At 46.3% G+C, this 13,673-nt stretch overlaps 1 protein-coding gene across 1 annotated transcript in view; it reads right to left on the reverse strand.

Annotated features, from left to right (window-relative positions):
• LOC102381091 (partitioning defective 3 homolog) overlaps positions 1–11,730 on the reverse strand; it is a 49,066-nt gene extending 37,336 nt beyond the window's left edge. Inside the window, exon 1 of the mRNA XM_006034062.3 lies at positions 11,707–11,730. The gene's annotated coding sequence lies outside the window, so the exon portion shown is untranslated. The remainder of the gene's footprint in view (positions 1–11,706) is intronic.
• Positions 11,731–13,673: the final 1,943 nt, after the last annotated feature.

Here is a 13,673-nt window from a genome sequence, read left to right on the forward strand (position 1 = left end):
AAGGTGCACATAGCCTAAGTGCAGAACTAATAACTTTTAGTTTTTGATTCAGGAGAATTTAAAAGTTCTGGCACTTGACGAATCAAGAGGGCTAGAAAATGAAGAGCTGGGAATCTTGGCTACTAGTACAAGATTTTTTTGGTCACAGCTCTGGTAGTTTTGAAGGAAGCTAGACCTGGAAATGTACAGCACTGGTAACTGAAGTTATCTTTATTTCCTGTTGGAAGGCTTAATAAATGAATACAAGGAAAAACATTAAACCTCTAAAGAGCATTCTAAAATATTTTTGGAGTATGCAATGTGGGAAGATGCAAAGGTTTTAGTGGTATTTACTTGGAATGCCATATGAAAACTCACTAAATGCTAAGGAGAAGAGAGTGTCCCCTAACCAATAATAAATATTTTTTTTAAAATCAATGTGCACATCAAAATATATTCTCATAAACAAACACTTTATAGATACAAATCAGTAACTCTATATTATTTATCTCTATGCAAGCACCCTTTTATGACATGTCTATTTACCTAGGACTGGGGGTGTCAGTTAATTGGAAATGCACTATATATAATACAGATAGCACCTGTAAAGAGCCATGTCTCACATCAGTGATTTAGTTACAGGATTGCACTCAATGACTTATAACACTGCTGTAGAATGCTGGCATAACTTTTTAGGCTCTTTAAAATCCTAGTCTAAGAGAGATAGGTATCCAATTGCCACTGAATTTCAATAGGTGCTTGGTGCCTCTCTCTCCCCTAGATAGCTTTGAGAACCCAGCCGTAAAGTAAGAAACCTGAGAAAAGTATGTCAGAATATTAGCCAACAGGAAATTGTTAAACACAAAGCTAATGGTATGGATATGACAGATCAATGAAATTCATTATCAATTTGAAATCCAACTAATAATTTAAAAGCAAAATTCCCTATGTATTCTTCTTTCTTTAACCAATAGAATATTCTAAAAACATTAACCAAGCAGATGGCTAGATATATAGTGCATGAAATTAAAAAAAATAAAATAAATCAGTGCATTGTTGTTGAACTAAGACAGTGACTTTCCAAATAAACAGAGAGCAGGAGAGAAAGATGTAGCAATCCACTGGAATTTTGCTCTTGTAGTTATCCATAGGCAATCAGCAGTCTGAGATAACCTTATAGTGAGCTTCTTGATGTCATCCCTTCTCTGTTTTTGAGATGCAGAACAGGTTGCTGGATTTGAGCACAGGATCAGGCATCAAGAATTATTAAAATCTAACCCCAATTCTAACAAAGATACCTGCAAGACTGGGTAAACCAATCAACTCTTCTGCATGTCAACTTCTTCTCCAACCGTTATGCAGACAGGTTCAACCCCCTGCCCCAGGCAGGAAAGACAACTGGGGTCAGGTGACCCCAGGAAGGTAACTGTCCAGTGGGCCTGTGCAAAGTGGCTAGTATTCACTTTAGATTCGGCTGATTCAGGGGACAGTGACAATTCAGCCGAATCTGATTCAGAGATTTGGCTGCTGTTGAATCAGCCGAATCTCTGAATCATGCAGGTCCCATCCTCCACCTGCTCTCCCAGCCCCAACAATGGCTGACCTGCCCACCCCAGCTCCCAGCACTTTGAAAAAAAAGAAGCACCCACTCACCAAGTGCTGCCAGGCGGGGGGTGATCCCTGCTGCATGGGGGGCTCTGCCACAAGTGTCCTGCCTCCCCCCACCACCCCCCCATGGCTGCCCCACCTACCCCAGCTTCCAGCCCTTAAAGGAAAAAAACAAAACAGAAAAAGCCTGGCCTCACTTGTTCCAGTCTGGTAGAGAGCAATCCCCGCTGCCCCCCACTGTCCCACACTGTGCGGGGGGCTCTGCATGAGCCCCCCACAGCCCTGAGGCTGATGCAGGAGCTGGTGAGTGCAGGGGTTATTTCCTCCCCCCCTTAAAGTACCGAAGCTGGGGTAGGTGAGGCAGCCATGGGGGGGCAGGCAGGGGACGGGGCCTGGCAGGGGTCCCCCTATGGTCCCCCACCCCCAACCTCCAGCCCCCCTCCCCTGCCCATTACTTACCAGCTCACAGTCTGGGTCCAGCTCCCTGCAGCAGCAGGCAGGGACTGCCCAAATCACTGAAGCTCTCTGAATCTTTTCCGCATTGATTCAGAGAGCTTCAAATTGATTTGAACCTTTTAATAGGTCCCCTGATTCAATTCGGATTCGAAGATTCAGCCACCAAATTGGGCTGACTCTCCTCTGAATTGAATCAGCACCCAAAGTTTCTCACAGCCCTACTGTCCAGTCTCCTCTTGAAGATTTCCAGGGTACGTGATTGTACCACCTCTGGAGGGAGCTTATTCCGCAGCCTGGATACTAGGGCTGTGCGAAGCTTCAGGTGTTAATTCGATTCCAGGCCCTAACCCCTGCCTGTTCCCGCAGCCCCCCTGAGCACCCCCGACTCCCGCCCATTCTCCCAGCCTCCTCCCTCCATGGCTGCCCCGCCTGGCCCCAGCTCTTTCCTCTTTTCAAAAAAGCTCCTATTTACCAGCTGCTGCCAGCTGGGGGGTGATCTCCACTGCCCCGCGATGTGTGATGGGGCTCTGCCATGAGCCCCCCCAACCCCTGTCTGCTCTCCCAGCCCCCTCCATGGCTGCCTTGCCCGGCAGCTCCAGGTCCCAGTTTAAAAAAAAAAAAAAAAAAAAAAAAGCCGGCTGTTGCAGAGGCCTTGGGACTTCTAGGGGCTTGTGGCAGAGCTCACTACATGGTATGGGGCAGCAGAGATTGTGCCCACAGCCTGGTAGCAGCTGGTGACTCTGAGCCCTGTTTTTTTTTTTTTTTTTTAAAAAGGGCTGGGGCAGGCGAGGCAGCCATGGGTGGGGGGGCTGGGAGAACAGGCAGGGGTCGGGGGGCTAGTGGCAGAGCCCCCCACGTGGTGTGGGGCAGTGAGGGGGGCAGCAGGGAATTGCCCTCCTGCTTGGCAGGAGCTGGTGAGTAGGGGCTTTTTTTTTTCAAAGAGCCAGGAGCTGAGGCCAGGCAGGGCAGTCATTGACGGGGCTGGGACAGCGGGTAGGGGATGGGGCCGATTCAGAGATTGGGTTGATTCGGCAGTTTCTGAATCTCTGAATCAGATTCAGCCTCATCAATTTGGGACTGTGATTCAAATCACCAAATCGAATCAGTGTTCCCTGAATTGGCCAAATCTGAAGCAAATACTAGCTGCTTCGCACAGGCCTACTGGGTACCATAACTGTGAAGAAGTTTTTCCTAATGTTGAACCTGAAATGGTCTTCCAGGAGCTTGTGGCCATTACTTCTGGTTTTCTGGGATGGGGGGGTTGTTGCTTAGCAACCAGAGCTGCAACTCCTGCATGGAGGCACCAGATTGCAGGGGGGGAACAAGGACCAGGGCTTACAGAGGATTTATTGAAGGTCCCCGTGGGCCGGGTGGAATTGCCCAGTGGGCCAGATCTAGCCCACTGACCATATTTTGCCCACCCTTGCATTAGAGCCAGGAGCCCTGGTGAGGTTGATTTTCACCACTCACAGCTACATATAGTCAGGGTATCTGGAGGAGGGATTTAAAAGGAGCACTTTCCACCTCTCTAATTCTCTACTTGGGCAACCAGGACAGGAGCATATTGCATATTAAAGGTAAATTCAGGCTTTTCATTCTAGCCAGACACCTTTTACTTTAAATTTAGAGGTTTTAAACATTTTATCAGATTTTTAAAATATCTTTGTATTTAACATAGGCATTTTCAATATACCTTAGCACACAGGGACTCAACTCCACTTTCTTTAACCCCTTACTTTTAGTGGCTCTTATTACTGAAGGTCTATTGAAAAAGTACTTGATATTTAGAGCTTGCTGAAAACTAGAATTTTCATCCTAAAAATTCTGATATTCTGATTTAATTTTGTCCTCAACTTGAGATGAAAAGGCATCTCCTGTGAAACAAATCTCCTGTGAAACAAACATTCTAAAAAAGTTTATTTCAGAAGTGTTGAATTTTGTTTTGACATTTTCAATCCAAGTGAAAATAATTCAACATTCCTGAAACTGAAATGTTTATTTCAGTTTGTCAAACCAGATCAACACATTTAATTTTGAACCAGTTTCACATAAATCTGTGTCCTGAACTACCTTTCTGCCTTATAAGGGCTGTGACTCAAGTGCCTCATACTCTCATTCTCCACTATGGGCTGGCCTTCATCATTGGGATTATCCTCTCAGGAAGCACCACAGCAGTTCAATCAGAGAAGAGAATGCATTGCAACTTGGGAAAGGCAGTCCAGGTAGGAAGGTCCATAAGGGAAAATTAGGATGAAAGTCACATGAGCCACATCTCCCATAAGACAGTGCCAGCTAAGGGTAACACAGATTAACATAGAATTGAGCTGAAACAAAAATGTTTGAGCATTCAATTAACTGTTTCAATATGGGTTCAACAGACACGAAACAATATCATTTAAGCTTTCCCAAAATAAAACAACAAACTACTTTTGATGGAAAATTACAAGTCAGCTCTGAGCTTTGTCCATTGGTAGAAAGTCCTGTCACAAAATCTCAAGATTTCCAAATATATACGAAATCTAACTAAAAGATCTAAGGGATAGAAACAAACTGCAATGTCTTCCCTTTATACTAAATGTGCAAATTTTTGTAAAAGCAGCCATTTTTAACATTGTTGTTGGACTTAAAAAAAGATTGTGCTGAAATAATGGGCAATTTATGCTTTCTGAAATTAGCTACAACAAAGTGAGTAATTGCTTTGCAAGTCATACTACATTTTGCAGGCTGTGTTCTTCCAGTGAACTAGATTCTGAGATTGCCTTTAAAAGGTATAATCTTCTGTAATCATTTTTGGTGTTCAAAGCAATTACTTTTCAATGGGAAAAGCAAGCAGGAGAACAACAGCTTCCAAGACCAGAGTTCCCAGCAGTTTGTAAACCCTGACCTTTCATACCATTCAGTTATTGACCAAGTTGACAAGGACAGTGTAACGATTAAATTTCTGTAACCCTCATCTTAAACAGCATGAAAGGCCATTGAGACCTATGTCTGGTAAACAGCTTTAAAGAAGAGACATGTTTAAGATTTGATCATCTCACAAGGAAATTTCACCTCTGTGCCCCAATAAGGTAAACGTTTGGTGTTTGCAAAATGTATGTAAGCAAGCTGAAAAACAAGAAAAAAAAATGGTCCTTCTCCAGTAAGTGAAGGGCAGTCAGATGGAGAAAGGGCCTTAGTCAGAACCAAAATGCTAACTGGAGGTCACATAATAGCCTAGTGGTGTTGCTCTTCCCACAGACAGGCTCAAAGCCAGTAGAAGCAGCTGCAGACTAACATATAGTACACGGGGCAAATGTGCTGAATGGAATGTATATTTCTACTCAAAATATATTTCTACTAGAAATGTATGTCTTTATTTCCATTCACACACTCTCAGACAAATTATTTGCATTTATGTGTCAGAGACTTAAAAAAATAACAGGCAATTGTTACAAGATGATACTGTAGGCTAGTATGATGTAAAAATATCTGAATAAAATGTAAAATTTACTAAGAGTCCTAGGCTACTGCCACAGATAGATTAGCAAATCTGCATTTAGTAGGTTAGACCACCATCCTCTCCTTCTCACCTTGCAGGGCTATTTGATCACATGTACTTTGGAAGAAAAAAGATAAAATGGGTCCAGTCAGTTTCCTTCATCTGGATGCTGGTAGTGGGGGTAAAGAGAAAAACAGAAGGTACAGCAATGGTCTGAGCTAGAGCAGTGGTGCTCAACCTTTCTCCCTGGTGGGCCAGATGGGCAATACCCCATCTGTCTATAAACCAGATCCCTCCAATGTTTCCAATCAGGCACAGTGGGCACCATCCGACCAAGCAGAGGGTGGTGGGGGGAGGCCCAGTCCTAACCTGGCCCCATCGGGGAAAGGGTTCTGGCTTGGCCTCACATGGGAAAAAGGAGGTATGGCTTGGATCTGTGATGGGGGGGGGGGGGGGTGTAGTCGGCAGGCCACTGCAGAAGTAGGACCTGCCATGCTGCTTTTACCTGACACCAGCTAAAGCAGTTATTCTTAACCTTTTTTTAGCATCAAGGCACCCCTCCATATCTTATCTGAATTTACATTCTCACTCAGTGATTCTCAACAGGGGTTCCAAGAAATTCAGATAAGTGATGGAGAGGTATCTCGAGGATAAAAAAGGCTGAAAACCACTGTCATGAACCTCATTTTTTTTTTTTTTTTTTGAAGGGGGGGTTCTGGGTGTCATGAATATTTTCTGTAGAGAAGTTTATTTGGGTACATCTGATATCTTCTATTAAATAGTTGAGAAAATTGTTCTTTTCAAGCTTTCAGGCACAAAAATCCTTCTTCAGGCTGCAGTTGTTTTATGTTCTCCTGGATGGAATAGAAGCCAAAATTCCATAATAGACAGCACGGAATTGGGGATGCGCTGTTTACCAGAGTGCCCCAGGGAGTAACTATGAATAATGGGTGCAAACTAGTGGAGAGTAGATTTAGGTTAGACATTAGGAAGAAATTTTTTACAATAAGGGTGGCCAGAGTCTGGAACGGGCTTCCAAGAGAGGTGGTCCTATCACCTAACTTGGAGGTCTTAGTTTCATAGTTGGTAGGGTCGGAAGGGACCTAAGCAGATCATCAAGTCCGACACCCTGCCATGGGCAGGAAAGGATGCTGGGGTCAAATGACCCCAGCTAAGTGGCTGTCTAACCTCCTTGTGAAGATCCCCAGGGTAAGGGCAAGCACCACTTCCCCTGGAATTTGGTTCCAGCTCCTAGCCGCCCTGACTGTGAAGTAGCACCTCCTGATATCTAGCCTGAATCTACTCTCGGTCAACTTATGGCTGTTGTTCCTTGTTACCCCGGTAGTGCTCAGGGGAACAAGGACTCTCCCACTGCCTGCTGGTCCCCCTTGGCAAGTTTATAGGCGGCCACCAGATCCCCTCTCAGCCTTCTTTTGTGGAGGCTGAACAGGTTCAGGTCCCGTAGCCTCTCCTCATAGGGCCTGCCCTGCTGCCCCCTGAGCGTGTGAGTGGTCCTCCTCTGGACTCTCTCGATGCTATCCACATCCCTCCTGAAGTGTGGCACCCAGAACTGGACACAGTACTCCAACTGCAGCCTGACCAATGTCGGATAGAGAGGGAGGATCACCTCCTTGGACCTGCTCGTGATGCATCTATGGATACATGACAAGGTATGGTTAACCTTCCTGACTGTGTCCCCACATTGGTGGCCCACGTTCATCTTGGAATCAATAGATCCTTTTCTGCCTTTGTGCTGATGAGAAGGGAGTTCCCCAGCCTGTAGGTATGCTGCTGGTTCTTCCTCCCCAGGTGCAACACCTTGCACTTGTCTGTATTGAACCCCATCCTATTCTCATCTGCCCACCTCTGTAACCTGTCCAGATCTAGTTGTAGCCTGTCCCTCTCTTCTAGCATGCTCACTTCTCCCATCTTAGTGCCATCTGCAAACTTGAACAAGGTGCTTTCACCCCCTCGTCCAAATCGCTGATGAAGATATTGAACATTGCGGGCCCTAGGACCGAGCCCTGGGGAACCCCACTGCCCACATCCCTGCAGGTCAAAAATGACCTGTCCACCACCACTCTTTGGGTGCGGCCCTCCAGCCAGTTTGTGACCCGTCTTCAAGAGGAGGCTTGACAATCACCTGGCTGGGATTGTCTGACATCAGTCCTCTTTCCTGCCAGGGGCAGGGGGTCAGACGCAACAATCCACTGGGTCCCTTCCACCTCTACAATCTATGAGTCTATGAATAAAATGCAAAAAGTGGGTCTGTGAAAATGCAAATGTGCAGCAGTGAGGATCAGAGACCATGGGAGATGGTAGGTGTGAGACAGATAGGTGGGGGGTGGGAAGGGGAAATGCTGACCTGGTGATAGAATGTAGCTGGTAAAATGTGGAGACCTTACCTGGGATTATTGGATGGCAAGCAGATTATAAATGTGCTATAAATCTAATGTCTATATTTAGTTCAGGTTTTTTTTTATCCAGTAGATTTATGAAGTGACGTTTGTAGGCTCTTCTCTGAAAGGTGTTTTGTAAATTCCCTTTGAGGATCAGAACCGAGACACCAAGAGTGGTTATTTTGTGAGAAGACAAACACCCACAGGGAATTGGGTATTTTTATTTTTTTGGAGGTATAGGTGTGAGATCCAGAAATGGTGATGGTTCTGTTGTTTAACTTAGAAGAGATGAATCTGGATATCTTCGAAAAACAGTATACAACATATACAAAGAGACTACTAAAGATTTTTTAAAACGTCCGTACATAAAACAAGAAATGGAACCAATTACTACACGAACAACTTTCACAGCCACACAACCATGAGAGAAACAACACCAATATCTTGTAACATTCCAACCGCACAGTCGATGAAACTGAAAGAACCAATCAATCCTCAAATATTATCAATCTCTCCACACACACACTTACCAAAGCTGAAAATTCTGTCCTCTCTATAGGCCTAACTTTCTGTCTGGAAAAATACCCTAATAATATACTACAATGTGGAGAACTAGAAGAATTTTTCCCAATGTCTCCATCTCAAGGAATATTTCCACAACCAAAATGAATCCACTTCCAACAACACTTCATCCTTTGACAACACTGAAGAAAAGATTAACGCCCACAAAAAAAATCAGATTGGACACCTCACAGTGGGTAAAATTCAAACCTTCAGGGAAAGAATGAACAATGAAATAATAAACAACAAACACCACCATAACAATGTCTCCCTCTCAGAGAGAAGGGCCATGAGATCCAACCACCAAATAGTAATCAAACCAGCAGATAAAGGAGGAGCTATCCTTAACTGTGAAGACTATGTAAAAGAAACCAAGAGACAACTCTCTGACACCACCTACTATGAATGACTAGAAGAAGATCCAGCTCTCCTTTTTATCCTAAAACTCAAAACAACCATCGAATCATTTCTATCTGAACTATAAGAAAAACTACAGAACTTGAGCCCCCTCACTACTCAATCCAGGGACTTTTTACATGCTCCCTAAAATCCACAAACCATGGAACCTGGACCGAGCTATAATATCCAACCATACAACCTTAACTGAGGAAATACCAGGTTTCATCAAATCCATACTAAAACCTCTTGTCAACGAAAGAACAAGTTTTGTCTAAGACACAAAAGACTATGAAAACTTTAAAAATAGAGACAACCTTCCCAGCAATACCCTCTTAGCCACCATGGCTGTTACCAGTTTATAGACCAACATTCCATGCCAGGATGGCATCCAAGTCTGCCATACATTTCTACAGCCAGCAGTAAGTTTGAATAGGGGAAGGGGTGTTTAAACATCCCTCCTTGGCCCCAGACCTCAGCCGGGGTTTCCCCGGGGGGGAAGGGGCAGTTCCCTTCTCCCCACCCCGGTCTGTTCTGCTACAGGTTTAAACCAATTTCTGGTCACTTAAACCAGTTTGTGTAACTCCTGTCCCTAGCCCTATTGTCTCCAATGACTCCTGGTCCTTAGTGCCACACATTTGTATTTTCACAGACCTGCATTTTGCATATTGGCTTCTATTCCAGCCAGAACACAAAACAGCAGCAGACTCTCCTTGGCTAGGGACAGAAGTTACACAAATTGGTTTAAGTCATCAGAAACTGATTTAAACCTGTAACAGAATATAAGTTCAGTGCACTTAAACTAGTTTCAAAACCCAGGTTTATCTTAAACCCAAACTGGTTTAAGATAAACCTGGTTGAACGTAGCATCAGATTTAACTGATTTGGGTCAAACAAGTTTATAAAACTTCTGTCCCAGACCCCTTCCTGATTCAAGTTAAACCAGTCTCCCAGAACACTTTTCAGCCCTGGGCTGGGCCGGGCCATCTGCTCCAGCAGAGATGGGCAGTCCCTGTCTCCCCTTCCCCTGCTGCCCAAACCCTTCTCCTCCCCCCACCCCACCAGCAAACCTTGTCTGGGGTCTGGAGCCAGGGAGGGAGGTTAAACACCCCTTCCCCCGCTCAAACTTACTGCTGGTTGTGACTGTGGACTACAACTCCCAGAGGCACCTGGAAGCAAAGAGACCTGCTGCTGTGTGTCTGGACTGCAAATCCCAAAGACCTTGGGGGCACCAGGAAGAGGAAGTGAACACACAGCCCATGCTGGCTATGTACCAGAAAGCCATGCTTTAGTACCCCCTGGCTTCTGGCCTGAAGAACTGCAGGCATGTGAATGCATTTCCTGAATCAAAAGTAAATGTCCAGTTGTTTTTCAATTTAATCACTGCAGTTTAGACTAACCTGATTCAGCCTCAGGTTTTTTGACTGTCTGTACTTAGCCCATATCCTTAAGAAGGGTGTTTGTGCACAAAAGCTTGCAAAGACCAGTTTTTCCAACTATTTACTTGGTCAAATAAAAGATATCACATTTACCTAAAGAACCTGGTCTGCCCATGTCCTTAGACCAACACAGCTACAACCAACACCCATGATTATTTTCTGGCATTTTGCTGCATTCATATACCATATGTGGTCTCATTAGAAAGCCTACATTACTGTCACGGTGGGGTCCTCCAGGAGGGCCGTGATCTCCTTAAGGCCCCCTCTCCGCGCCTATTCGGCCCAAGGGCACCCTCTATTCTCGCCCGCCACGTCTTTGATCTTGGGATAAGTTGGGAGGCTGCCTTACATCTCCTAGGCACGGTTAGCTGGGACCTCTGTCCCCGTGTTCTTCCGGACCCACCGGGGTCTCCCTGTACACTAGGTGCATTCCAGGCACCCTAGCCTTATGGGCTATGCGTGGCTCCAACCACCCGATACCACGCCCCAAGCCTCGCAGATGGGATAGACATTGGTCTGTCATTCTATACGTACACTGCCCATCTCTCGGGCCTCTTCTGTTGCGCTGCCCCCTCTTGGGCTCTCCGAGCCCACTCAGGGCCTCCCTGTAATGTCGCCCCTCTCTGGGGCCTTCCCTGTAATGTTGCCCCCCCGTCTGGGGCCTGCTACGCCCGTGCTGGGGCTTCTCGATAAACACCCCCTTTCTGGGGCTCTCTCTCTGCGCCCACACTCGGGCTTCTAAAATACCGCCCCCCGTCTGGGGCTCTCTGCACCCACGCTTAGGCTTCTCAACGTTGCTCCCTTCCTGGGGCCTTCTGCGCCCACTCTGGGGACTTCTCAGCTACGCCCCCAGACTCTCGGACCCACCGCGCTGCTACCCCCCTTCTTCCAGGGCTCACCGCACCACTACCCCCTCTCGCCGGGGTTCACTGCAGCACTTCACCCTTCTCTGGGGTTTACTGCAGCGCTAAGCCCTTCTTCAGAGGCTCACCGCGCCCGCACTGGGCTACTCAGTAGTTCCCTTTCTCTGGAGCTTGCTGTGCCCACGCTGGGCTCCCTAACAATACTGCGCCCTCACTGGCGCCGGGGTCCCCACGCCACTGTGGGTCCCTGTATGAGTTCGTTGCGCACTCCCTGGCGCCAGGGTTCCCACACTGCTGGGGGTTCCCCCTGAGAATATTGCGCCCTCACTGGCGCTAGGGCCCCACACCCGTGTAGGTCCCTACGAGGCCTCCTCCAACCCCTATTAGCTTCGCCCAAACCACCGGTGTAATAACAAAACAAAACAAAAGCCCCTAGGCTACAACATAACTATAAGCCACCTGGCTATAACCACATTGCTCCAACATCTTAGAGCTGCCTTCTGTTACCTGGCTTAGGCAGTACCTACAGTTCTCACTGCTTCTCGTATCATGGCTGAGGGAGCTCCTGCCTCTCTGGCTGCTGGCAGGGAACTGCCAGCCTGGCCTTAGACCTGGGCTTCATAAGGGCCAGGCCTTTTACCAGCTGACCACCGTCAGGTGTGAGTTAATCTATCTGGGGTTGCCCTGGCAACTCACAGCTGCGCTCATTATCCCTGCTAGGGCTTTTCCCCAGCAGTTTTCCCCTCTCTAGGAGCGGGGCAGCGAGGTGCCCCGCGACAATTACATTATACTTATTTATGTCACTTATCACTGCATAGATTATGTTCTGCTCTCTACATATATCTATATGATTTTGGACATAGAATTATAGAAGGTTAGGGCTGGAAGGGAACTCAGGAGGTCATCTAGTCCAACCCCCTGCTCAAAGCAGGACCAGCCCCAACTAGATCATCCCAAAGCTTTAACTAGCCTGGTTTTCAAAACCTCCAAGATTGGAGCTTCCACCACCTCCCTGGATAATCTCTTCTAGTGTTTTACTACCCTCCTAGTGAGAAAATTCTTCCTAATATCTAACTTAGGCTTCTCTTGCTGCAACTTGAGACTGTTGCTCCTTGTTCTGTCATCTGCCACCGCTGAGAAAAGTCTAGCTCCAATCTCTTTCGGACCTCTCTTCAGGTAGTTGAAGGCTGCTATTAAGTCCCCTCTCAATCTCCTCTTCTCTAAATTAAATAAACCCGGTTCCCTCAGTCTTTCCTCAGAAGTCATGTGCCCCAGCCCCCTCACCATTTTTGTTGCCCTCTGCTGGACTCTCTCCAATTTGTCCACATCTTTCCTATAGTGGGGGGCCCAAAACTGAACACGGTACTCCAAATGTGGCCTTACCAGTGCCAAATATAGGGGAATAGGCAGACAAGGTTCTTTGGATGAATCTGATATCTTTTATTAGACCAACTTAAGTAGTTGGAGAACAATTTTTAAGCAAGCTTTTGGGTTCAAAAACCCTTCATCAGGCTAAGGAAGTTTCAGCAGTTGATGTGTGCTCTTCCTGGATGGAATGACAAGTAAAAAAGCCAGAGGCTGAGCTGGTATGCATACAAGACAGGCAGTCAGTGAAAATGTAGTTTGAGGAGTCAATGAATATAGGGGAATAATCACTTTCCTTGATTTCCTGGCAACACACCTACCAATGCAGCCCAGTATGCTGTTAGCCTTCCTGACAACAAGGTTATACTGTTGGCTCATTCAGCTTATTGTCCAATGCAACCCCCAGGTCCTTTTCTGCAGAGCTGCTGCCCAGCCAGTCAGCCCCCAGCTTGTACCGGTGCATGGGATTACTCTGTCCTAAGTGTAGGACTTTGCATTTCTCCTTGTTGAGCCTCATGAGATATCTTTTGGCCCAATCCTCCAATCTGCTTAAGTCACTCTATGGAGAGTCCAGGGTCCCCAGCATCTGGGGCCAGCAGAATCAACAGGAAGACTGAATTACTGCAAAGACAGGTGGGACTCCTAAGAAAAGCTAGAGTGTAGCCAGCTGAGAGGGTAAGAGAGACTTTACTTGTCTTTTTATTCTGTTTCCAAGCTTATAGTCAGTTGTGTCTATATAATTCTTTTGCTTCTACATGCTAAATCCTTTTGTTGCTTTGTCTCCATATTGTTTGCCTATTGAAAGAGTGATCTCTGAGTGACAAGTGAGCCTTTTGTATGTATGGAATGAGAGACCTAAAATTTCTTTCACAACTCAAGGTGAAACCATCTAGAGTTGGCAGAGATTCCCTTGCTGCAGCTGTGAGGTCCAGCATAAGGACAGTGGAACTGAGGCTGGTGGAGCTAAAGAGTTATCCCAGGACCAAACTCGGTCTGTTCCTTGGGATAAGCAGTTGTACAGCAGGAAGAAATACAGGGTTCTGGCACCCCATGGATAGTTGTGTGACAGCCACTGCCTCAGAGGGAACATCCAGGGGCAAGGCAAGAGCCTGGAAAATTCACCTGGAAT

Source organism: Alligator sinensis, unplaced genomic scaffold, assembly GCF_000455745.1.
Source record: "Alligator sinensis unplaced genomic scaffold, ASM45574v1 scaffold6_1, whole genome shotgun sequence".
NCBI lineage: Eukaryota > Metazoa > Chordata > Crocodylia > Alligatoridae > Alligator > Alligator sinensis.